The sequence below is a fragment of the Lynx canadensis genome, chromosome B3, assembly GCF_007474595.2.
Source record: "Lynx canadensis isolate LIC74 chromosome B3, mLynCan4.pri.v2, whole genome shotgun sequence".
Classification (NCBI taxonomy): domain Eukaryota; kingdom Metazoa; phylum Chordata; class Mammalia; order Carnivora; family Felidae; genus Lynx; species Lynx canadensis.
Window position 1 is genome coordinate 17,397,356 of NC_044308.2, and position 26,639 is coordinate 17,423,994.

Sequence of the window (26,639 nt, forward strand, 5' to 3'; positions counted from 1 at the left end):
TAATTGTCAGTTCTGCCTACTGAATATCCTCTTAGATTGTGATGTGCCCGAGTATGGTACCAAAATTCTGCATTCTCTTGAGCTACCATTAAACCCCGTGACTTTCTTGTAGGGAGCATCCAGGGACCTTCCTTTGTGAATCCATACATTTGCAAGTTTTGCCATATGTCATCTTCCATATTTAAAAAACAGAAAAAAGATGAAGTATGTAAAAAAAATTTTTTTTTAACTTGTGCTTTAGGTATTATATGGAAGTTACTTTGCATTCAAGAATGAGCAGAGAAAAAGGCAGATGTCACATTGTTGAGGCTTATTTCTACTTAGTAACTCAGGAACACCAACCAGTCTCTTAGTGTATCCGGGTGAAATGTGTGACTCAACCAGAATTACAAATTACTACCTGTTGTGGGACTTCAGGGTCATGTGAGAATGTTAAAAACTACTCATGTTTAATCCATGAATGAAAAAAATCTGTAATATTTCTTTGTGATATAAAAGACACCTTCTCTAAAGGTTTTCAAATATAAAGATTTCTGAGTGAAGCATTATAATTGATTAATTTTTAGACTTTACATGCTGGCCTTAATATGTAGGCTCAATATTTACAAAAAGAGTACAGCAGTTGACTCTGCTTAAGAAATTCTTTAACCCCATATAATTACTGTCTTACATTTTCCAGTTACAGTTAATACAAAAAATTTTAATGTGGTGTAGGAATCTGATCTTTTCCTTTAGAGTTTATTGTATGTAATCGGGCTCAGTGGTGTTTTATCATTCTAGCTTTCAAGGAGTTTATATATTCAGATACTCAGGAAATTAGATTCTCTTTTGGAGATTGCCTGGGAAATGTATCAGTAAAGATAATACTTCGGGTTTTCATACTCTCATATATGAAACTTCTACAAGATCTATTGTAGAATCAAAATACATGAATATAATACTGTACTTATAAATCCTTTTTCATATAAATTTAAGGAGCATATGACAAATGCAGTTCTCTGTTAAACCATTGTTCCTTATATTCTATTATTCTGTTTTTTCCTGTAATATAAGAACATTTTGTGGTAGAATGTGTCATTTCCTTCCATTATATACTCTTGGAGATTAAGGATGTGCTACTGATATCATTGACTGCTTCCTAATAACCAGTGAAGGGTATAGGTTTTTGGACTGCTTTCATATCATTTTTAGTTTATATTTCACCTGTTGCGTGATTGTAAGCATTTATTTCTGGTTTTGTTTCCATAGCTCTCTTCTGTTGTATATGTTTGGTTTTGCCTGTTTTGAGTAAAATTACATACAGTAATAGCTGTATTTTGAATAGAAACTTTTGACTGAGCCATATGTAGATTTTTTTCATTCTAGGCCATCATGAGTAGCAGTGGACTAGATCTTACTAATTATTTGGTTCACTTTATCTTTTTATGAGGTAATTGCGAGTGTTATGATTTGAATGGCAATGGGGCTAGGTACATGTCCCCCAGTGTTTGATCGTGTTGATCATATACAGTGGGAAATATTCTAAGTGTAGTTAAAAAAAAAAATATGAGGGCTCCCATGTTGTCTCCATTTGATGACAGTAGAGATCATTTGATGTTTGATTGTTAGCTCCACCCAGTCCTGGCTATTATGTATGATATAAACTTCTATGTGTCCTATTTCCTCAAAGACTTAACATTTCATTATGTGTATTTGTTGTGGTTGAAAACCTTTGAATATAATTTTGTATTCAGTATTTAAAATTTGAAAAGTTTTATACCGATATTTGAAAAACCTGAAACATTTGAAAAATCTAGATGCATATAGAGTTTTAAAATTAGGATCTAAGAAGGGATTATAGGGGTTTCGTGAACGCCATGTAGTTTGCACACAGTTTGGTATCTGCGATTATGTACATGTTATGAAAAAGGTCCAGTGTTTCTACCCGTTTCTCAAACACATCCATGACTCATAGTGGCTGATTCTGTTGAGCTGTCTGCCAATACCCACATGGTAGTGGTGGCCTTGTGGACTGGAACTCATCTTCTGGGATGTCTCTTTCCCCCATTCTGTTAGATTGCGTGTCCGGCCATTTTCCTACCTTGTGACGTGGCCTTATCTCTACAACTGATTGGTCCTGGTGTTGGTACACCTGACCCAAGCAGGACAGTTCTCATCCTGGGAATTTTAGAAGAGGCTGGTGAGGGGCAAGGAAAGAGAATAAGAGAGAGCAGGGAAATTGGAAAAAGAAAATCAACCTCTCTTTCTCTCTGGGCTGTTGCACAATGCTGTGTAATCTTGTGAGGCACTGGGAAGTAGGCACACGGACTGGGAAACAGAAAAAGAAAGAAAGATGAAGGAGATACACAGAAGATGGAGGCAGAGACATTCTATGTTTTCTTTAGTATCCCAGTTACTAGTTGTATTCTTACGGCTCATAGGCTTTGTGCGTAAGATCGCTCTTGTTGGCTTCTGTGAAGCCAAACAGCCAAAAGAGCTCCACTTAACACGGCCAAAGGCTTCACATGGCCATTCTGGGGAATAGGATTAATTGTATCTTGAACTCTCCTCTTTGCTTAACTCTTAACGCTTGGAAGTTGCAAAGGCTCTTACTAGTAGTAGAGGGTTAACAACGGCGTGGTCTGTATGTTAGCAATAGTATGTGTATAAAGTGGTTCATCCTGTCATCTGTTTTTTTTTTTCCTCTTTGCACCATATTAGACATCTGTCTCTTTTTTTTTTCCCCCTGAGCACAGGTCATTTTTTAGGAAGAACAGAGAACACTGTTGGGAAGTAGTGACAGGATACAGGAATGTAGAGGCAGCTTAGAAAGAATGTGTTACTAAGTCAGCGTAGGGGAGGTGCCACCTTTCCTCTGCCCTCTTAGGGTCTCCAGCTCGGCCCAAGAATTAACTGACATAAGACAGATCCACAGGAGAAAACTATACAGATTTTACTTAGTAATTTTTACACGTGCAAAGGAAACCTCACGAGAAAAATGAAGACCCGAAGAAGTGGTTAAAGCCAAACACCTCTACACTAGATTGGACAAAGGGTAGTAGTTATGAAAATGTGACCAGACAAAGGGGTTTGGGCTAGGGCAGTTAGTTGTGAAACAGTGACTGGGAATGTAAAGGTTGGCTTAACAAGTTTGGTTCATTAAGATTTCCCTGGGCCTCAACTCTCCATTTCTGGCGATAAGAATGTCTCCCTCCTGGTACAGGGAGGACGCCTTTTACATGGGAGTTTCTCTCGTGCTTCTAGGGAGAAACGTGCCTCCTTGCTTCTGCCACTTTCCAGTGTCTTTAACTCAAAATAACTAATATGCCAGACTCGCATGTTTTGGGGTGGCATGCCCTGAACTCCTCCACCAGCCGCCACAGTGGGCCGTGACAGCTTAATCCCACGTAAAACACATCCGTGGGAATCATCCTGCTCAAGTGTTGAGAGGCCTAAGCGTGAAAACATCAACTCCCCCAAATTACTGGTTCAGAGTTGCTTGGATGAGAGGGTCCCTGGGGCCTGTTGTACCTACATGCGTGTGGCATAGCAGCAGCCTTCTGTGGAAAAGGCCTCACCACTGGGATATGGATGCTGCAGTGGAGCCCTGACCAAAGAACACGGAAGTGGTAGCTCTGAGAGATACACACATGGGGCTCCAACAGACATCATGCACCGTGGACTGAAGAAGGGTGCTTGATACACCTGCTTGAAACATCTTCCTTAGTCCAAAACCCGGCCTGAAAGAATAAGGCCAATTTAATAGTATGGACTTAACTCGTCTCCAAGATGAATAAATAATCATCACTCAAAAAAAAAAAAAAAACCAAACTGTTCTGGATTATTGACATCATGGTCTATGGTATAAAAACTTTGGAACCTTGAAGCACTATTTGCCTGAGCAGACTTAGTTCCCTTTAAGAAAAATTATTATTTTAATAACTTTGTATTTTATTTGGCAATGAGTTCTATAGGTTTGTATCCACATACCGTAAGGAGAAAGTTAAATAAATGTTTTGGCTAATTTTTTTTTACCGTGTTATCTTACAATTTTATTTTTGACCTTTGTTTATTTTTCACACATAAAAATTATATATTTTAAAGGTATGCAACATGATTTTTTGATATACGTATACATTGTGAAATGATTACCACAATGAAAGTAATGAACATATCCATCACCTCCCATAGTTACTGTGTGCGCATGCACGGTGAGAACACTTGAGATCTACTCTTAGCAAATTTGAAATATACATTATTAATTATTAATACATTGTACAAATGTATTAGTGATCCATTATTATTGCCTTTCTTTTTAGAAAAACTTTTTATTATGGAAAATTTGAAATACAAAAGGACACAGAATAGAATGACGAGCCCCCATACTCCCAACACCTAACTTGAACAGTTATCATAGCCATCTCCTCTCTTGTACTTTTCTTTTAATTTTTGTTCTTCCCATTTTTGCCTTACAGTTGTTTTATTGAGGTAAAATTTACATAGAGTGGAATGCACAAATGTACACTTCGGAGATTTGACAAATGTACGTACCCACGTAATCAATATCGTAGTCAAGATATAGAACATTTCCACTACCCCAGAAAGTACTCTCATGTGTTCTCCAGTCTGTGTGCCACAGGCGAACACTCTTCTGACTTCTGTGACCACAGACTAATGTAACCTGTGGTTGCACGTAATACGTGCACAGCCATACAGAACGCTTGCTGTGGCTGGCTTCTTTCACTCACAATAATGTGTCCATGCTGTTACATATATTGGTAGCCCAATCTTCTTTAATTTGCAGAGCGGTATTCTAATGTTTGAATATACGGTTTATATATTTATTTTCCTCTTGATGGACATACAGGTTTCTTTTAGCTTTGGACTGTGATGAATACAGCTAATATCCAACATTCTTGTGTAAGGCTTTTTATGGATGTATATTTTCATATATATGTATCCTTATTACAGTTCAGTTATATGTTACCACTTAATATAAATTGTAAGAATCATCCCAGTAGTATACTTCATGTACCCTCCTTATGTTACTTTATCATATTTTTTCTATATATGTTATGAACTCTACAATGTAGTGTCTATATTGCAACAGTCAGTTGTCTTTAAAGGAAATCAAGATCATTAAAAGAAGATATTCTTTGTATTTACCCACGTATGTTCTATTACTTGTGCTTTTCATTCTTTCCTGTAGTTGTAGTTTCTATCTGATATTGTTTCTCTTCACAGTACTTCCTGTAGGATTTCTTGTGGTGCAGGTTTGCCGGTCATGCACTGTCTCAATTTTCTTTATGCAAAAATGTCCTTATTTTTGAAGAATCTTCTCTCTGGATATAGAATTCTCAGTTCACAGGATTTCTTTCTGGCACTTTATGAAGGTGACCTTCCATTGTCTCCTGACCCCATTGTTTCTGATGAGAAATCAGTTGCAATTTGTATCATTGTTACACTGTATATAATATCTTTTGTCCATGGCTATGTTAAAATTTTTCTCTTTATCTTTCCTTAGCAGTTTGTTTACGATGTGACACAATGTAGGATTTTTAAAATATCCCAGTTGGGGTTTTCTTGATTCCCAAATTGGGAAGTTTTCTGTCATTATTTCTTCAGATATTTTTCTGCCCTGTTTCCTCTCTTTTGGGAACCCCAGTTATCCACGTTAAATCATTTGACAGTCGTTTCACAGGTCCCCGAAGCTTTGTTCTTATTTAAAAAATACTGTTTTTCTCCCGATCTAAGGTTGGATGATAACCTGCTCATCGTCTTCTGCTCACTACCTTCTTTTGTGCTCTCCTGTATGCTCTTCATTAAACACCCATTCACCCTCTCACAGCTTGCTGCCCTTTCGTATCCTGTCCTACATTTTCCAGCTGCCTCAGCTACCCAGGCCGGACCTTTGGCTCTTGCGCTCTGCGAGACCACCAAGCACGGCTTGGGCTCCACTTCCCTGTGCTGTGGCCCAGCGTGAGCCCCTTAGCAGAAAGCCACATCCAACACATCCCTCACCTCTTGTGTTTCCCGTGTTTCAAAGATCAGCGTTCTCTGTTTCCTGTCTATTGCTTGAGAACTGTTGCCTCATATGTTTTTGAATAGTTTTATTGTATTTTAGTGGGGAACAAGTCTGGTGTCAGTGACCCTGTCGTGTCTTGGAGTGGGAGTCCTATTAGATGTTCTTTGATTTCTCATCTGATGGCTAACCTGCATGTTTTCATATGTATAAATTAGGTAGCACTTAAACGTTTGTATATTGCCTTCTCCTACTTCCAGCATCAGAACTGGAACATTAATTGTTACAGAGCAAATTTAAACTCATTTTATTCCAAAGGTCTTTTCTGACTTGATTAAGTAAAATTATGTGATTTATTAGGAAGACAAGTACCATGCACTTACAAATAAAGGAATATTAAGGCAGGTTTTCCATCAGTGCAGAGCCACTTGGCAAACATTTTTTGGATTCACCCTTTGGTAAAGACCACAAGGGCTAGTGGATATTAGAAGCATCCTCTCATTCTTGATAGTCAACAGAAGCCTGATGCTTTTGCAATTTGCTATAAACTCCCATGAGAGAAGGTTGTGGTAAGAAACAAACAACAAAATGTAACCAGGAGTCAGAAAAGATGTTGCTTACATCTGGCATATAAATCAGCCTATTTTTTTGAAATGTTTTTATCCTTGAAAAGTTGTTTTGCATACCAAAAAAGGAAAGATTTTTAGTCCAAATTAAAAACATTAAAGCAGTCTATGTTGTACTTTAATAATAAAAATTCTAAAAAATAACAAAAGGACATATGTATGCAAAAATAAAATACACAAACACAGAAATATGTACTACATATAACTGGCATGAATTTTTCTAAAACCTCAGCCTTCAGGTATGGTCAAGTTTATTACTTTTTTCCTTTTTTTTTTTTTTAGAGAGGGAAAGGGAGAAAGAGCGTGTGTGTCAGGGAGAGGGGTAGAAGGAGAGAGAGAGAGAGAGAGAGAGAGAGAGAGAGAGAGAGAGAGAGAGAGAGAGAGTCAGAGTCTCAAGCAGGCTCCATGCTCAGCGTAGAGGCTGATGCAGAGCTCGATCCCACAACCTAGGGATCATGACCTGAGTTGAAATCAAGAGTGGGACATTCTACCGACGAAGCCATCCAGGTCCCCCTATTTTTTCTTAAAATGTGTTTTTCTTCCAGTTGAGCCTCTTACTGCTTTATCGAAATGAAATCTAGTGTCTCTTCTTAGACCTGTCCTGTTGCCACCTAAATAGTTCTGGAATCTCTGTGCTCACTGGTCTGATGTGGAGGTGGGGAGGGGAACATACCAGCCTTCCTGCTGGAGCACAGAGTAGGAATGGAGCCTGGTCATTCCAGAGCTTCCACCATGGCTCACTGCCCTACTTGGTGAGACGTTATTGGCGTAATCGACAGACGATAGCACAGCGTGTAGTGCTTCTTCAGAAGTGCTGAGCCTACTCCTGTGGGTACAGACTGGTCACTGGTGGTCCACATTGGCGGTCCCTGAGTTACAGTTTCTAGGAACGCTGGTGACTCCAGGAACACTGGCTCAGCCCTGGTTTCATTGCTGTCTCTTCCATTGTAGCTCAGAGATCAACTCAGGGAAAATAGAGCAGCTCTGTTTTTGAATCCTCAAACACAAAGGATCTTATGGTACCTCCTCCCCCCAGATGATCATGGCTCTTCACCCATATTACCTTCCTTGGTGGCTACTCTAGAAATTCAGGGTACTTTATCCTCCTAGGGAGAATCAGCTTTTCACTCATTCCACATCAGTGCTGGTAAAATAACTAGCTAGCACTTTTTTTCTCACTAATAAAGAATCTAAATAATTAATCTCTGGCAGAGCACCCCTCTGATGTCACCAGGCTGTATATGTATGGTCAGCATTTAAATAGACTTTTCTCTATTTTGTGGGATTATCTACATTACCTGGGGTACTTAACTGTTTCATCCACCTAACAAAGAACTATCTCTTGGTTCAAAGTACCATGCTGTGTATTAGAGGAAGGGGGGGACGGTGAACATGAACAAAATCTAGACCCAGATTTCAAAGGAGCTCATGTTACTTTATTGTCTAATATCCTAAACTAATATTTGTACTTCCAAAGAAGAGACTAGACGGAGAGGATAGAGAAGTACTGAGTGTGTTAGTACTCAGTTATCTTGGTGCAGTGCAGAGCGGTTAAGATACTCATTTGACAACTAAAGGATAGAGGGATAAAATCTAACAACTTGCCCATCCTGAGCTTGCTAGATGACCACTGAGTAAATGAATTGTCTGTTAGAGTCCTAAACTCATATTCAGAATCTGTTCTTTCAGTGTCTCTCACAGATACAACATTACCTTACTAGTGTCTTTGTTATACATAATACTCTATTGGTAAGGTAGTTTTATACCATAGCTAAATATATATTAGTAATGTTATAGTGATAGTTTTTTTTATTCAGGTTTTTACATAAAATTATCTTGGTAGACTACATTAGATAAAGCATGTGGGTTTTTCTGGGGTGCCTGGGTAGCTCAGTCGGTTAAGCATCTGACTTTTGATTTCGTCTCAGGTCATGATCTCACAGTTTGTGAGATTGAGCCCCGTGTCAGGCTCTGCACTGATAGCCTGGGGCCTGCTTGGGATGCTCTGTCTCTGCCCCTCCCCCAGCCGTGCACACTCTCTCTCAAAATAAATGAACCTTAAAAACACATGGATTTCTCAGAAAAAGTGTTTTTACTATTGATATTATTACATATTGTACAATAGTTACAAATGGAGCTAAAACTTTAAGATTTTATTTACAAACTTTTCCAAGCTTTGAAAATTGGGGAAAAACTTTGGAATAAAAATGGCCATTAAAATTCTTCCAAAAGAAAAAAAGTTTTGTGTTCTGGACCATGCATCCTTCTCAGTGTCAAATAAATAGAGAAAATACTCCTTTTTAGGAAAGATGTGAAGGGAAATGGCAGAACACGTGCCAAGTGTCTGAAAAACAAAAGTTCATTGTGATGATACTTTTTAAAGGCAAAAGGAGAAAAGTTAGTCCTTTGAAACTTGGAAAGCCTCTCCCATCAATCACACTACTGGCTAAGGCATGTTGAATTCCTTTCCATGGTCCATTCCTTTGTGAAAAGATTTAAAAGCAGCTAACATCATAATAGCAGCGACCCAGTTTGAAATCCTAAGGGGGGTATTTCCAAATTCACTTTGCAGGCAGTGCTGTTATTCTTCCCTTTCTCTGTACAATTAATTTTTCTTACCATGGTATCTTACGAGCTTGGTGCTGATTGGGAACCGTGAAGACAGTACTGAGGTCAGTTGGAGAGGATTTAAGAAGTCATGCATGAGGTTGAGGGCCTGAGCTGACGTGCAGTGGTGTTCAGGAGCAGATGATGTGGATTCGAGTATTTCTCATTATTTTATCTCTCCAGTGTATCCACCTCCTAGTCTGTCACACACAATCCTGACAGGATTGTCATTCTGAATTACAGATTTGAAAAACTACTCCTACAAGTTAAAATCTTTTGCTTAAATAATTTGCCAAGTGTTGTGGTTGCAGTGATAGAAGGCCCATGATGGGTTCATAACCATATGTTATCACGAATACCAGGAATTAAGGGTATTAAAAAAAAAAGCTGATGCATATCAACGATCTTAATTTTTTGGAGTGAATGTTCTTGAGAACTTAGAAAATATATATTTTTAGGCACCATTTCTTAATGCAAATTCAGAGATTTAATTGTTATTTTTGGATCTAAATCAGCCTGCAGCACAGTATTTTCAAGGTGGTGTGGAGTAATTTCTGTCGTAGTTTTGGTATCTTGGCAAAACTTGGGGTACATAGTTCATTTTTACTGAAGAGCTTTTGAGTATTAAATAGGTTTTTCATATATTCATAGTGATTTGATTTGTATTTATGAGCCAGTCTTTGGAAAAAGCAAGTTTTAAATAGATACATTTAAGAAGGTTGTATTTTCGTGGTTATTTTATAGCTGTTAGTATTTTTTTACCTTGATTTCAGTATATTGTTTTTGTGACATGATCAGAAAATTATAGTTTTAGGTCAAACTGTATAATTGTGAAGAAAAACTAACTGGCAGCATGTGGGTTATTTCCTAATAAGTATTGTCTTCAATGCATAAAACATTTATTTTGTTTCATATTTTATTTGAACTTGTTCTTTGCTTCATCTTTAAATCGTTTTAACCTGTTAAAAGTTTTAAATCATACTGTCTTCTTGCAAGTAATTTTAAAGGTAATGATTGTTTTAGTGAATGGAAAGATTTATGATTTGCCAAGGGTTGATGTAATGAGAAGTAATTAAAATTTAGTTTGATACGACTTATTGCCAACCTCTCCCCTCGCTGCCGACGGCTGACATCACAGTTCTTTGTTTAATCCTTTTTACTATTCCTTTTTAAAAAATCAAAATTTTACACAGATATGTTGTTTCCAAACAAATTGTGTTAGTTTTCATTGTGTATTTACTTGTAAGTCAAAACTGTGGCTGTCAAAGTGTCAGAGGCTTTAAAAAATTAATGTCCCTTTATGCTTGCAATAAATGTCATTAGTTGGTTGCATGTCTTCTCTGTTTCTTGGATAGATCTGCTGACATTCCTGCTCCTGACTTCTTCTGAAAGAGAATTAAAGTCTGGCAGGTGTGTTTTGATGATGATTTTCTTTTTAATTTCAAAAGTTTGGTATTGGGGCACCTGGTTGGCTCAGTCGGTTAAGCATCCAACTCTTGATATCAGCTCAGGTCATGATCTCATGGTTTGTGAGATAGAGCCCCACATCGAGCCCTGCTGACAGCATGGAGCTTTCTTGGGATTCTCTGCCTCTTTCTCTGTCCCTCTCCCGTTAACTCGCTCTCTGTCTGTCTCCCAAAAATTTTAAAAAATGTTATTTATTATTTTAGTGTGAACTTACAGTATCAGTATCTTAGTATTTATTTTTTCAGGAGTAACAGTAGGCTTTGTAGAAGTCATATTATTTACTTATACATTTAGGTTTTTAATATGAATCCCATCTTCCTTAAATGAGATAATTTTTAGTATAATTTTATAGTCATTATTGTAAAATGTTGAAATAATCCTGAAAGATACATATGGATGTTTAGAATAATTCAGAATCTTTCTTTCCTTTTTCCATTTGTACCTTCTTGTAAAGTTTAAGTATGTAGGGGCGGGTGGGTGGCTCAGTTGGTCAGGCATCCAACTTCGGCTCAGGTCATGATCTCACGGTTCGTGGGTTCGAGCCCCACGTCAGGCTGTGTGCTGACAGCTCAGAGCCTGGAGCCTGCTTCAGATTCTGTGCTCCCTCTCTCTCTGCCCCACCCCTGCTTGATCTCTGTCTCAGTCTCTGTCTTTCAAAAATGAATAAATATTAAAGAAAAATAAATTTAAAATTTAAGTATGTACTTTTTATGAATGAGGGTGTAAGTTTTTTATAAATAAGATTAAAAAATCTTATCATTTAAATCTTCAGTTGAGTAACCAAAGAAATATTCATGTAATTTTATCTTTGCATGACTTGAAAAAGATGTTTAATCTAAAGCAGAGCAAATACAGCCTGGAAAACATGTTCTAAAACTATGCACAATTATGCATATTGTTGTATGTATCCCAAACCCAAATCATGATTTCTGTTGTGCTATCACTGGGTGGCTGAATATTTTACCTATTTGAGCACATGAGACAATTTTTCTTTACTAATTTTTCTGCATAACCAGTGAAGGAGGATTCGCTCATACTGTCTTTCATACTTGTTGCCCTGCAATCTGTATACACACGAGAGGGACTGCCGTGTTCAGAGATAAATTTCCATGCTTTGTTCACTTGAAGTGAAATGATCCAGTGGCATAATTGAATATATATATTTTATACATATCATATCCCTGCATTATTTAGCAATATAAGAACCAAATATATTTAATGAATGATATATTATGGACTATAGAATACTGTTAATTTTAAATGAAAGAGAAAAATGAGTTTTCTTCTCTTTGTCTTTTGAGGTTCTAAATTTAGTAGATCCAGTCAGCTTTTTAAATCAACACTAAATACTAATTTTACCTATTCTGTACTTCTTAAGAATTTTTCTCTAAAGTATCAATCATCATTTATATATATTTTTTGAATGCTCTTGGTGGTGCCTATGATAGCCTGTGAAATTGCTTTTGGACTTTATGGCTGAAGCTATTTAAGCTTCCTACACTTAAAAGTCCATGGAGCCTTGAGAACTGTGAACTTTCAATAAACCAAAGCCTATAAACTTAATGTCACTTACTCCCTCTGTCTCCATTTTCTTGCTCAGTGTGCTACATAGGTTTTAACTTGATGGGTTCTGATATACCTTCTATCACTAAAATCCAACATCCTTAAATTTCTTCGAACTCTAACAGGTTTCATTTTATGAAGGGCATGGAATGAGTGATGAAAGTCTGTGTCCGCTACTAAAAGACATGACATAATAGAAGATATAAGTGTTTATCTCCTATTGATAGTTTCAATTCTAACCACTTCTGAATCAGAAACTATGTGAAGTTATGATATATAAACAGAAAAGCTAGAAATAGCATTTCAGTTTACTTACCTCCGGGGCACTGTCTGCAACCGATTGACAACGTGTGACCTGCACACAACTTGTTTTCCCTCACGTTACATTTTAAAGTCCTCTAAATAATATCTTGTTAATTTTTATAACAAGGTCAGTAATTATGTTCCTGGCATGAGTTAATAATTCATTTAAACTACTGCCCACTGAATTTTTTTTAAACATCTTTACAGAGGTACAATTTATACAGCATAAAATTTACCACTTTACATGTTCAATTTGGGGAATCTTATTAAATGTACCCAGTTGAAGAACCCTTATCACAATCTAGTTTTAGAAATGTCCATCATCCCCAGAAGCCCCCGAGTTCCTTTCTGTCCCTAGCCACTGTTCCTACCCACAGCCAACCCCTAATCTATTTCTATAGTTTTGCCTTTTCTAGAGATCACGTATAATGCAAATCATGTAATATGTAGCCTTTTGTGTCTGGCTTATTTTACTTAGCATAAAGTTCTTGCATGTATGTTGTTGCAGGTTTTAGTAGTTTGGTGTTTTTAATTGCTAAGTAATATTGTGTGGATGTGCCACATTTTGTTTATTCACTAGGTGATTGACGATTACATTTTTTTTTTTAACTGGGGCTGTTACGAATCATGTTGCTGTGAACATTTGTGTGCAAGCTTTTTGTGGGCACATGTTTTCCTTACTCTTGGGTAAATGCCTAGGGGAGTAAGTGTGGTTAGCTATATTTTTCACTTTGAAAGAAACTGCTAAACTACTTTCCAAAGTGGCTGTACCATTTACATTCCTGCTAGCAGTGTATGAGGGTTCTAGTTCCTCCTTGTCCTTGCCAACGTTTGGTATTTCCAGTCTTTTTATTGTGGCTATGCTAGTGGCTGTATAGTAGCAACTCATTAGGATTTTATTTTGCATCTCCCTAATAACTAAAGATTAAGCATCTGTGTCCTCCCAAAGTTTATATGTTGAGATCCTAACCCCCAAGATGATGGTTTTAGGAATTGGTGCCTTTGGGAGGTAACTAGGTAATTGAGGGCAGAGCCCTCAAGAGTGAGATTAGTGCCCTTAATAAAGGAAGCCCAAGAAAGCTCCCTCACCCCTTCCACCATGTCAGGTCACAGTGAAAAGGTAGGTAATAAGAAGGCAGGCCCTCACTAGACACTGGATCTGCCAGCATCTTGATCTTGGACTCCCCGGCCTCCAAAACACGGAGAAATAAATTTCTGTTGTTTTTGTTTTGTTTCTTTGAGAAAGAACACACAAATGGGGGTGATGGCCAGAGAGAGAGAGGAAGAGGGAGAATTCCAAGCAGTCTCCATGTGCAGCGTGGAGCCTGGGACTCAGGGCTCAATCCCACAACCTTGGGAGCGTGACCCGAGCCAGTATCAAGAGTTGGACACTTAACCGACTGAGCCACCCAGATGCCCCGAATTTCTGTTTTTAAGCCACCCAATTTATGGTATTTTTATTATAGCAGCCTGAACAGACTAAGTCATTATCTTTTTGTTGTACTTATTTGCCATTTCTTTGGTGAAGTGTATCTGTTTAGAAATCTTTTGCTCAATTTCAAATTCAGTTGTTTGTATTATTAGTTGTAAGAGTTCTTTATATATTCTGATGTTAAAGGATAATTTTCACAAAATATGAGAAGGTAATGATTTCCATACAGATATAAAAATTTTTAGATGTGTTAAACCTTTTATTCAACCTGTTAAATGAGGTATTACAACCAATTCAAAGGAGGATGCAAAGAACAGAGCATTTATAGATTAAGAATATTGAAATGAACTAAAAATGGAAACAAAACCTTTTTTCCACAGAGGGTTGTCCCTCCATTGAACATAATTTATTTTTGTGTTTATAAATAAGGATTATTTTGCATTGCTATCAGTAATCTACAACTTACAGAGTTGTGAAATAGCTCTCATAGAATGGGAATCAGATAACTTGGAAGGATGTGTTGGAGACCAGGGGTTAGCAAACTCTGGCCTATGGGCCAAATCTGATGCCCCCCAGATCTGATGGGCCTCCACCTGATTTTGTAAATAAAGTTTTATTGGAAGACAGTCATGCCTATTCATACACATATTGAATGTACAGTGGCAGAAGTGAGTAGTTGTGACAGTGACTCTCTGGTTCACAAAGCCTAAAATGTTTACTTAAATGACCGTTTACAGCAAGTTTGTCCTGCTCTTGTCTGGATGCAAGTCCTTTATCAGATGTATTATGTGTAAATATTTTCTCCTAGTCTGTGGCTTGTCTCTTCATATTCTCTCATTTTACATATGGGATATTCAGTTGTTCCAACATAATTTGTTGAAAAGACTATCCTTCCTTTGTTGAATTTTCTTGGTACCTTTGTTGAAAATCAGTTGTCTGTAAACATGGGTTTATTTCTAATGTTCCTTCCATTAGTCTTTATGTCTCTCCTTATGGCAGTACCACATTGGTTTGATTACTGTAGCTTTATAGGAGGTTTGAAAGGAGGCCATGTATGTCTTCCCATTTTGTTCTTTTCCTTTTCAAGTTTCTTTTGAAAAATTAAATTTCATTGATATTTTTACAATCAGAAAATTATTTTTTCCTTCTTTTTGGGTATTTCATCTGTATACATGCTTCTTTTTGTAGCAATAAGAAGATAAAGATGAGAGTCTGGGGGTGCCTGGGTGGCTTGATCAGTTAAGTGTCGACTTCAGCCCAGGTCTTGCTCTTGCAAGTTCATGGTTTGAGTCCCTCTTCGGGCTCTGTACTGGCAGCTCAAAGCCTAGAGCCTGCTTTGGATTCTTTGTTTTTCTCTCTCTCTCTCTCTGCCCCTCCCCTGCTCACACTCTGTCTTTCTCTCAAAAATAGATAAACATTTAAAAAAAATAAAAAGAGAGTCTGGAAGACCTTTTATCAAAGTGATCGATGGGGATTATTACATTATTGAGTATAATTTCTAATCAATCGATTACTTTTATTTTTTTTTATGTAATTATTGACTTTAAGCTTATGTCTCTAATTTTATTGTGCCTTCCACAGCAGTGTGCCTCTTGTCAATAATATAGAGACAGTGAAGGGCCAGACAAGGGGGCCAGATGGAAATGGTGTGCGTTGTGACTTCAGTAAGATGGACAGTTGACGAATAGCCTTGAGAGCGAGAGAGATCGCTTCTGCTTATCCAGCCCCTGTGACCTGCTTCTGCTCCTCACTTTTGGCCAGATCTTGGTGGTGGGAGTTGAGCAAAAAGAAGATGAAAGCTCTGGGTTTTGTCTCACATCAGATTACTTAAATGCATTTCAGTGTTGTGTAGAAATCATGGAAATATGTATAAAAAGATTGGATGAAAGGATACCAAACAATGTGAATGATTCCTGGAAGGGTTCTTTTCTTTGTGGCTTCTTTATAAATAAATATGAATGTCTGTATTGCTAAAGAAGTAAATATTGTGAACATCTTTGTTTTTCTTTAAGTCATATTTGGTCAGCCTTTCAGGACCTATTATAACACTCAAATTTTAATTTTTCTACAATGTCTAAATTCTGGTATTTATATACATTTCATCCATATAAAACACAGATTTTATAGCATATGCTTGATTTTTTAATTCTTTCATAGAACTAAAGTAAAATAAATATTACTTTGAAATTTATCTGTGTTTAACAAAATGTTTATAAGAGAAATATCACTCCGATGTTGTAGCACTAAAATTCTCTCAATACCCTTAGGAGTCAAGGTTTAGCTTTTACTAAAAGTATCAGGTGTGTTTAAAATATTTTAAGGTATGTTACCTAACAATTTAAACCCCTTTGCTATGCTAGTTAGGGGAAAGTAAAATTTGGAATTTGGAAAATTGTATTTTCCTACTATATTTTTATGTCATTCTCAAATCTGAAAATAAACAAAATGACTTTGTTCTTTTGAAATCCTTCTTTGTGTTCCTTTAGGCAGGTCCCTGAATGCTCTACTTAGTTTCTCTAAACAGTGCTCTGCATAAAGTATGTTAGTAGATCTTTATAAAAATTGTGCTGAATAACTTCCCATTTCTTCCTCACTGCTTAGAAAAAGAAGGCGGTATTTCCATATCAGTCATTGACACATTAAGCCTTGAATGGTAGTAGTTTATTTTCAACACCATGATTAAGGCTATTTCAAAAGAATACTTTTGTTAAACGTTTGTATTTCTCCCTTTGTCTTCATTTAATTATTTCTTAGTATTGCTCTGTATTAGGCTAAATTACTTTGGTGTCTCTAATTAAAAATTAAATAATCTTAAAATGATCCGGCTTTTAAGAAGACAAGCAGACTAATGACTAATGATGCTGAGCCTTTTTGCTGTTGGCCCAGACATTGCCTGCTTTGGTTTCCTAATTTAGTAACAGAAATAAAACTATGCACGACTGGGCAGGTTTGGCATGCCGGCATCCAGCCAGGAAGCCTGGATTTCTTAAGTAAGTAGACCGATGGGGATTTGCGGAAAACACAGATTACGTTACGTGAGCTTTGCACTTTGCAAATCCCTGACTATTTAAAGGAACTCAGCTAACCCACTGCCACTAAAATAAAAGGCAGTTTTGTTTAAACACACATGTATCTAAATGATGTATCGTTTCCTTTCCCAAAATTACCCTTCATCTTTGCGTTTTTAATTTCTTACTTTTGTAAACTTAAAAAAAAAAACACACTTTGTCTTTCGGTAAAGAGTACAGCAAATTTAGTTAACTCTATCCATTTATTTTATACATTTGTAATACCTTTCAAAATAACATATAAAAGACTTGGTAATACACATATGTAATGTGCTTCTGTGTGAGGAAATGAAAACTCTGAAAGAGATAAATTTAAAACAACAACAACAACAACTTGATTTTACACACCACCCATGGCCCCTGCTTGCCAGACAGCCTTGGTTCCTGTTGTCTCTGCTACACTGTGTGGGTCTCATTAATGTTCAGCATTGTGCGATGCGCACTGCACTCTGGGAGGGTTTGCAGTAGTTGTTTTCTTGAATATTTGAGCACTGGCTGCTTTTCCTCCTTGTTGGTGCTTCTTGTCTGGCATATCCTCAGTCTTCTTGAGGTCCATTGCCTCTGAATTTAGAGAAGAGCCTTGACGCCCAAAGACTTTTTCTTCCCACTTTTTTTTCTCCTTGAAACTTGTATGTGTTTCTTTTAGACTCTGTCTTTCATTGTCAGACGAGGGCCAGTTGTCCACCCTGGTGATCTTTTTTTAATTTGGCTTTAGACTAAACACTGGAGGCAGACCATTCTGAAGCATACTTTCTTAGAGGGAGAGAATATCTTATCCCTTGTGAGACTTTTGACAAATAGAAATGAACAATTAATTCTTTTCTCATATTTGGGAGGATGTGGGTCAGGTATGGAGGAGGATACAATGTGCATGCTCCAGATCATAGTATATCATCATTCGCTGTAATATGAAACAAAAATGGATTTACTGTAAGTTTAAGTGTCAAATTATATCACATCAGCTTTAGAATCAGTAAGATTTCTCCTTGTAAAATTGCCCTCTACAAGTGTAGGAAAGAAAACTAAAAACATCACAAACTTCTTGACCAAAAGTGGTTAGACAATCACTAATCTATAAAAATAGTTTTTAAAATGATCTATTCCTCCACTTAAAAAAAAAAAAAAAGTTGATTTTTTGAGAGAAAGAGAGCAAGTGGGGGAAGGGAAGGGGCGGGGGACAGAGGATCCAAAGCAGGCTCTGCCCCAATGTGGGGCTTGAACTCAGGAACTGATCATGACCAGAGCTGAAGTTAGATGCTTCATCAACTGAGCTGCCCAGGCACCCTCCCTATTCTTCCACTCTTTAAATATCTGAATAGGGCAAATGCCCAGCCCTAGCATCAGGATTTCTTCTTTGTTCCTCCCATATCTCCTCCTTCTACCTCTTGATTTGTTCCTGTGCTCTTAAAATCCATATCCCATGAGGACTGACTTAGAGTTCCTTGGCCTTTGGCCTTACCTTTGCTTTCGTGAGACAGAGGGCACTGTTCCAGCAAGGTTTCGGCTGACTTAGAGATGGGCAGAGGAGACGTCTCTGTTTTCAGAGACAGAAAGTGGTGTCTATTGGTTATTGTGTAATTCTGAACATGAGTGATATCTAGTATGGAGATATTTTTGCTTAGTAAATTTAATCTTTTAAAGGCATTGGGTTCATATTGTTATTGCTAGTAGTACTAGTTGTACTTCTTAAAAAAATTTTTTTAATGTCTTTATTTTTGAGAGAGAGACAGCATGAGCGGAGGAGGGCAGAGAGAGAGGGAGACACCGCATCCAAAGCAGGCTCCAGGCTCCGTGCTGTCAGCACAGAGCCTGACGCGGGGCTCGAACCCATGAACCAGGAGATCATGACCTGAGCCGAAGTCAGACGCTTAACCAACTGAGCCACCCAGGCTCAGTAGTACTAGTAATTTTCTAACAATGATAATAATACCTTAATAGTTACTCTAAAAGCGGTAAATTTTACTCCTTCTCCTGGTAATCAAGAGATTATTATTATTATCAGTAGTGCTTTTACTAGGTATTTAAACTTGGCTGGGCATGCTATTAAGTGCTTAACTACAGGGGCTCCTGGGTGGCTCAGTTGGTTGAGTGTCCAACTGTTGATTTGGGCTCAAGTTATGATCCCAGGGTTGTGGGATTGAGCCCCACCTAGAGTTCCATGTTGAGCATGGAGCCTGCTTAAGATTTTCTCCCCCTCTGCCTTTCTCCACTCCTTATGCTCTCTCTCAACCTCTAAAATAAAATAATAAAAAAAAGAGACTAAATTGAGAATCTTGCTAAGGTGCAGTATACTATGCTCATTAACAGCAAAGACTGTGCCTGACCCTGGTCATTATGGACTTTCTTCCAGATATGATGGAAAGCCTCTGGAGGATCGTGAGCAGGGGAGTGAGATGATATGACTTAAGTTTAAAGGGATCATTTGGGCAACTGTGTACATAAGGAGTCAAGGACAAACACTGGGAGACAAGTTTGGAGTTCGCTGAAATAACCCAGGCAGGAGGTGATGGTAGCAGAACTGTTGATGAGAAGCAGTTGGATTTGGGCTTATTTAGTGCTTTATAACTTTTCAGTGTTTCATGCACTTTCTCTTATTCTCAGGGCAGGTTTTATCCTTGATTATAAATAGGAAATCTGGACGCACAGAAAGGTTATGAGCCTTATACAAGTTTACTTAACAAGGTAGAATTGAAACTTACACCAGGTCTTCTGATACTCAGGCCAGTGTTTTTTCCAAGCTGTTACCAGAAGTACATATTAAAATAAAAGCATTATACTAGCCTGTGGCACTGTATTTGTTATCTATTGCTGCGTAACAAATTACCACAAATTTAGCAGCTTAAGGAAGCTCATACATTTCTTCTCTCAGTGTCTGTGGGTCGGGGGTCTAGGCACAGCTTACCTGGACCTTCTGCTTAGGGTCTCACAAGGCTGCAGTGAAGGTTGGCTTGGCCATGACTGCGGGCTCATCGGAGACTCAAATGCAGAAGGATGTGCTTTTTACTGAAGATCCATTAATACTGTTTGTTGTGTGTGTGACTGGGACAAAAAAGGTTAGAGTCATATAGTGACTCTTAGTATCTTTTAGCATGTTAGCCATCTGACAAAGGTATTCTTGACTGTTTTCGCTTCTCAAGGGAAAGAATTCTATTAAAGAATGGTGCCCGTTTTTTCCTGTAGGATCCCTCCCTTCTTACATCAGCTTTCGATACATACACGTAGCATTTGGAGTATTAAAAATTTGTTCACTATAATGTGTAAGAATCTTAGTGTCCAGGGTGTGTGTTGGGTGTTATCTGGCCCCTTATTTTGCTGCCAGGGGTACACACCCTCATTAGGCCCGTTAATGGGTATTTTCCATTTTGCTTCCTAATTGACTTTTACTGTTGCTCTTAGTCCAATGCAAGGGTGATATTTTGCTGGTTCTTTGGCTGGTGAATTAAGAAAACTACTTTTGGAACCAACCTCTGGGTTCAGAAGCCACTCTGAACTATCACTTGAATCTCTAGTTCTGTAGCTTTTCTGAATTCAACCACAGCTTAGTTGATTATTCTGACCAGTCTTCCTTTTTTAGACATTCAACTGAGGGAAGCTGTCTGTAAAAGGCTTTTTGGTACTCTCATTCACAAATTCTTCTATTAGTCTGTTTTCTTATGCTTTCTGCTTTACTTACTTGAAGATTTCTGCTTACAAAATTGGTATTCTGGATAATTCAGCCCAACCCTCATTTAAGGACAATTAGAAAAACTGGAGGGGGAGAAAATCTCTTTTAAAGGCTCTGGTGAGCTAAGAAGTTGGTAAAGAATTCCCAGGCCAAAGAGATTGCAGTCTTTACAAGCTATTTCCCACTGAAGCAAACCTGAGTTGCTTAGTTGAGGCACAGCATGTGGAAGATGCATGTGGGACGTGTTGTGCCAGAAAACGGGGAACCAGCCAAAGACTATCGTGGTCATGTGAAAATAATACAGAAGTCAGAGGTGGACAGTTTGACTATCAAGGAGAATAATAGTTGAAATGGATTGAGATACATCAGATATATTAACTTTTATGTATTCATAATGACCCTCTTTAAAAAAAAACTTAGTAGTAAACTCTAGAGGTTGATAAGGGGACCAGCTTTCTGAAAAATTTAAAGGGAAAGAATTAAACATTCTGCCTTTTCTAAACCAATTATATTTCAGGGCAACCAGTTGAACTAAGGATAGTTTTTCTATATGGAAAATTATAACTAATACATATAGAAGGTTGAAATTAGAAAAATCAATACTTTGTAATATCTAATGAAATAATACATTGCAGCAAAGATCATTAATAGCTTCCTGAACCAGTAGATAAAAAGTCTATAGAGAACTTTGTACTGGACGGATCAGACTGATGACACCTGAATTCACTAATTAATCTTGACATCATTGAAAAGTGGGTCAAGCAGACATTATTTTCTTCCCAGTGAGATGTAATTGGAAGTATATAGCCCTACCCATAAGATACAGTCTTACCAACGAAAATTGAACCTGAATCTGTTTAAGCTTTCAGACTACCAGTTTGCAGGGAATACAAGGGATAGGTAATTATCTTAAATGATACCATGAATATACAATAAATCATATTTGGAATGTTGGAAATTCCACAACAGATAACCGTTTCTTTAAATGAAAACATGAAACAAAAGGGAGGGACTGTTACAAATTAAAAGACTTAAGGATCATATCAGCCCAAATGCAGTTTTTGGGCTCTGTTTAGATTTTTGATTTAAATAAATCTGTAGTAAAAACACATTTTTTTGGTAAGTATCAGGGAAAATTGATCATGGATAATATATTAGACAATATTAAGATTCTTGATTTTATTAGATATAATGATAGTATTGTGGGTTTATTTTTTGAAAGTTCTTATCTGTTACAGTATATACTGAGGTATTTTTGCAGGTGAAATACTTCATAAGGTGGATTTGAAATAAAGCAGCTTCTGTATGGATCGCAGCCCAGCTTCCAGTCATCTGGGCTGTCAAAACCATGAAAATTTTTGACACTGCATTCAGATTGCTTATGTCCCCAAGTGCCTGACAGAAGCAAGTAGAAATTTTCTCAGGCAGAAGATAACATTATCCTAGGTCTCAAATGATTTCTATAACCTGTTTTTCAAATATGAAGTTAACCTAATGGAATGTGTAGAATAACATACTCTGCCAACTCAAGAATACACATTCTTTTCAAGCACATTTACAAAAAATGAACAAGAAGTAGAACACTGTCTTTGTCCTAGCTCATCTCTGCCATTGTAGCCTGAAAGTGATCAAGGACAATATGTTAATGATGCATATAAATAATAAGTGAAACTTTATATAGAAACAGACAGTTGGCCAGAATTGGCATGGAGGGGCATCATTTCCTGCTACTTGACATAGATTGTCAAATAATGAAAAGGTAAGTCTCACCATGAGGGAAGATATTTGCAATGCATGTAACTAACAAAGGGCTTTCTATCTGTAGTGAACTCCTACAAATCAATATGAAAAAGACCAGCAGTCTAGCTTAAAAAATCATTGGCGGGTTCAGGGGGGCCGAGAGGGGGCGTCACCTGGGTGTCTCAGTCCATTAAGCATCTGACTTAGGCTCATGTCATGATCTTGTGGTTCATGAGTTTGAGCCCTGCGTTGGGCTCTGTGCTGACAGCTTGGAGCCTGGAGCCCTCTTTGGATTCTATGTCTCCCTCTCTCTCTGCCCCTCCTCCACTCATGCTCTGTCTCTGTCTTTAAAAAAAAAAAAAAATTGAAATTAAAAAAGTTTTAAAGGGGCACCTGGGTGGTTCAGTTGGTTAAGTGTCTAACTTTGGCTCAGGTCATGATCTCGCAGTCTGTGAGTTCGAGCCCCGCGTCGGGCTCTGTACTGACAGATCAAAGTCTGGAGTCTGTTTCAGATTCTGTGTCTCCGTCTCTCTCTGGCCCCTTTCCCACTTGCTCTCTCTCTCTCTCTCTCTCAAAATAAAAATAAATATTAAAAAAATTAAAAAAAATGTTTTAAGCATCAGCAGGAGTCTTGAATAGGTACTTCCCTAAAGAGGAAATCTAAATGCCTAATAAATGTATGTTAAAATGTTGAGCTTCATTAATCATCAGGTATGAGCAAATTTGAAATCACAGTAAGATTCCACTAGATACCAACTAGACTCAAAAAGAATGACAAAGGAGCACCTGGGTGGTTCAGTCCCTTAAGCGTCCCACTGTGGCTCAGGTCGTTATCTCACAGTTCATGAATTCAAGTTCTGTGTAGGGCTCCGGGCAGACATCTCAGAGCCTGGAGCCTCCTTCAGATTCTGTGTCTCCCTCTCTCTCTGCCCTTCCCCACTCATGCTCACTCGCTTTCTCTCTCTCTCAAAATAAAATAAAAACATTAAGAAGAATGACAAGGGGCACCTGGTGGCTCAGTCGGTTAAGTGTTCAACTCTTGGTTTCAGCTCAGGTCATGATCTCATGGTTTGTGGGTTCGAGCCCTGCATAAGGCTCCACACTGTGTGTGCAGAGCCTGCTTGAGATTCTCTCTTTCCTTCTCTCTCTGCCCCTCCCCTGCTCACACTCTCTCTGTCTCTCTCAAAATAAACATTAAAGAAGAAGAATGACAAAACAGCATTTATGAACACATGAGACAGCAGGGGTTGTCATACCTTATAGTGTTAATGATGTGCATACTCTGACCAAACACTTCTCCTAGACTTATGTTTATTTATGAACCAAAAGAGATGTACAGTAATGTTCATTAAGTTCACAATATTCATAATTGCCTCAAACCAGAAAGACACAAGTGTCTTCTAACAATAGAATGGATGAAAGTAGTTAATTTACACAATGGAATATTATAGAACGGTGAAAAGAGGCAGGCAGCTGCATCTCACAATAGTTTACATCTCACGAATACAACATTGAGCGACAGAGGCCAGTCATAAAGAATGCATGTTCTATGATTCCAATTATATAAAATTATAAAATAAGCAAAACTAAATCAGTCTTCAGGGATGCTCAATTGGGTGGTAAAAGTGAAAAGACAAAGAGGTGATTTTCATAAATGTCAGGATTGAAAAGTCTGTTACAGGGACTTCAACTTCCAAGGAGGATGTAGTTTGTTGAGTCAGGCGAATGCTTCCACTGTTAAAACAAAAAGGTCAAACTGGATAAGTTTCAAAAGTCTTATTTTTTTTTATTTTATTTTATTTTTTTAAATTTTTTTTTTCAACATTTATTTATTTTTGGGACAGAGAGAGACAGAGCATGAACGGGGGAGGGGCAGAGAGAGAGGGAGACACAGAATCGGAAACAGGCTCCAGGCTCTGAGCCAGCAGCCCAGAGCCCGACGCGGGGCTCGAACTCACGGTCCGCGAGATCGTGACCTGGCTGAAGTCGGACGCTTAACCGACTGCGCCACCCAGGCGCCCCTCAAAAGTCTTATTTTTAAAAGCATCAGAAACTGGAAGCAATTTTGAGACAGGTGATTAATTTATTTGTCTTTGTATCTCCCAGAGCTTTTCGTTCCCTACCCTTCACATGGGTAGTCAATTAATATTGAATGAATGAAAATAAAGTGAGAGGCAAAGCACATATCTAGAATGGAAGATGGAGAAAAATGTTTGCTGCTTCCCATAGTCAAAGTTTAGGGAGAAAGGACTATATTATCTGGGTACCCAAGGGAGAGAGACTTGTCACACTGGATCCTACATGGGACCCTAAGATACTATGCTATAAAAATTTGATTGTCCTCTTTCAGTCTTCTATTAAATACATATGTGTATGACATATGATACACCTTTAAAAACACACCCATTATTTATGTTTTGGGAAATTAAATGTTTCTGTCTTACAGTCTTACCTCCTTGTTATCTTTTGTACTTTTTTTGTAGTGAAATTTTGGGGAAGCCACAATGCTGGCTCATTACCTTTGGAATCCTTGAATCTTAGCACAGGAATAGACCTTATATGGAACATGCTATTTCCTCACGATTAGATTGAGTTTATGTATTTTTGGAAGAATACCATGGAAATGATCTTGTGTTCTTCTCAGTGCATCCTATTGGGGGGTACATGATATTATTGTGTCTTATGATTGCTAGTGATTAACCTTGATCCCTTGGTTAAGCTGATGGCTATTGGGTTTCTCCACTTTGAATTTTCCCTTTGTAACTGATAAGTATCTTAAAAATACTTTGAAACTGTCATTCAGCTGTTTCTCCTCAGACCTTCACTTTCTGATTTTAGCATTCATTAGTGGATTTGACTACAACAGTGATTACTGTGGTGTTTGCCTAATGTGACATTTGTATTTCCCTCATTCCTTCTACATTTATTAATTGGAATTCTGTATGGAATTATCTTTTATCTATTTATACTAGTAAGAACTCATAGATATTTGTTTCTATGGATTCTAATTCAGTGCCATTATTTTGTTGTTCAAATTGTTCCAATGTTAGCCATTGGGAGTTCCTTCTGGTTGGCTCCTGGTTGGTCTTTTTGACATTTCCCCATACTTTTTCAAGCACTTTCTTATTTTTCTCCCATCATGTTTCTAGCTTATTTTGTATTTTCTGTGTCTCAGCCCCGGTTCCTTTTATTGGAGAGTGATATTTAGAAACCCAGATCTAGAGCGCCTGGATGGCTCAGTCAATTAAGCATCTGACTTCAGCTTGGGTCATTATCTCACGGTTCGTGAATTTGAGCCCCATGTCAGGCTCTCTACTGTCGGCACAGAGCCCACTTTAGATCCTCTGTTCCCCCCCATCTCTCTGTCCCTCCCCAGCTCATGCTCTCTCTCTCTCTCAAAAATAAATAAACATTAGGAAAAAAAAAAAAAAAAGAAACCCAGATCTGGGTTGTTTTTGCCAGTAATATTTTTTTCCAATGCGTGGCATTGTGAAACTGAATTTTTTGCTAATAAATGAATATGAAATCATTTTCAGTCATGATTTTATCAGTTGTCAGATTAGCTATCCTTCCCATTCTTAAATCACTTACGCATTGGAAAAGCAAGTCCTTTATGAAAGTAACTTATAAAGATGTTTAGTAGGATAGAGCCATGCAGAAGAAACTGGTAGTACTTACTTGACCTTTACATGAAGAGTTTTAATGCTGGAATCTTGATGTACTGTGATTATGGGCTTATCTTAATCTAGTAACTTTGTCAAAAAGCAAATGAAGTTACGTTGTTTTAGTTTATTCTTTATTTCTTTTATTAAAATTTTTTTTTAATATTTATTTTTTAGAGAACACGCATGTATGAGTGGGGAAGGGGCAAAGAGAGAGAGGGGGAGGAGCACAGAATCCGAAGGAGGCTTTGGGCTTTGAACTGTCAGCACAGAGCCTGGCATAGAGCTCAAGCTCACAAACTAAGATCAAGAGCTGAGCTGCAGTCGGATACTTAACTGACTGAGCCACCCAGGCACCCCTATATTAGTTTTTCTTAATAGCTCAGTCTATACTGGTTCCAAATCAATACCACATTCCTTTTTGTAAACATTTCTTAACAGATTTACTGAGGTATGTTTTATTACATACCATAAAATTCATGATATAAAGATTCAATGTGTTTCAA

General features: G+C 37.7%; 1 protein-coding gene across 2 annotated transcripts in view; it reads left to right on the forward strand.

The window, feature by feature from the left end:
- Nucleotides 1–26,639, forward strand: part of LRRC28 (leucine rich repeat containing 28) — a 133,809-nt gene that overhangs the window by 35,239 nt on the left and 71,931 nt on the right. The window lies entirely within an intron of this gene.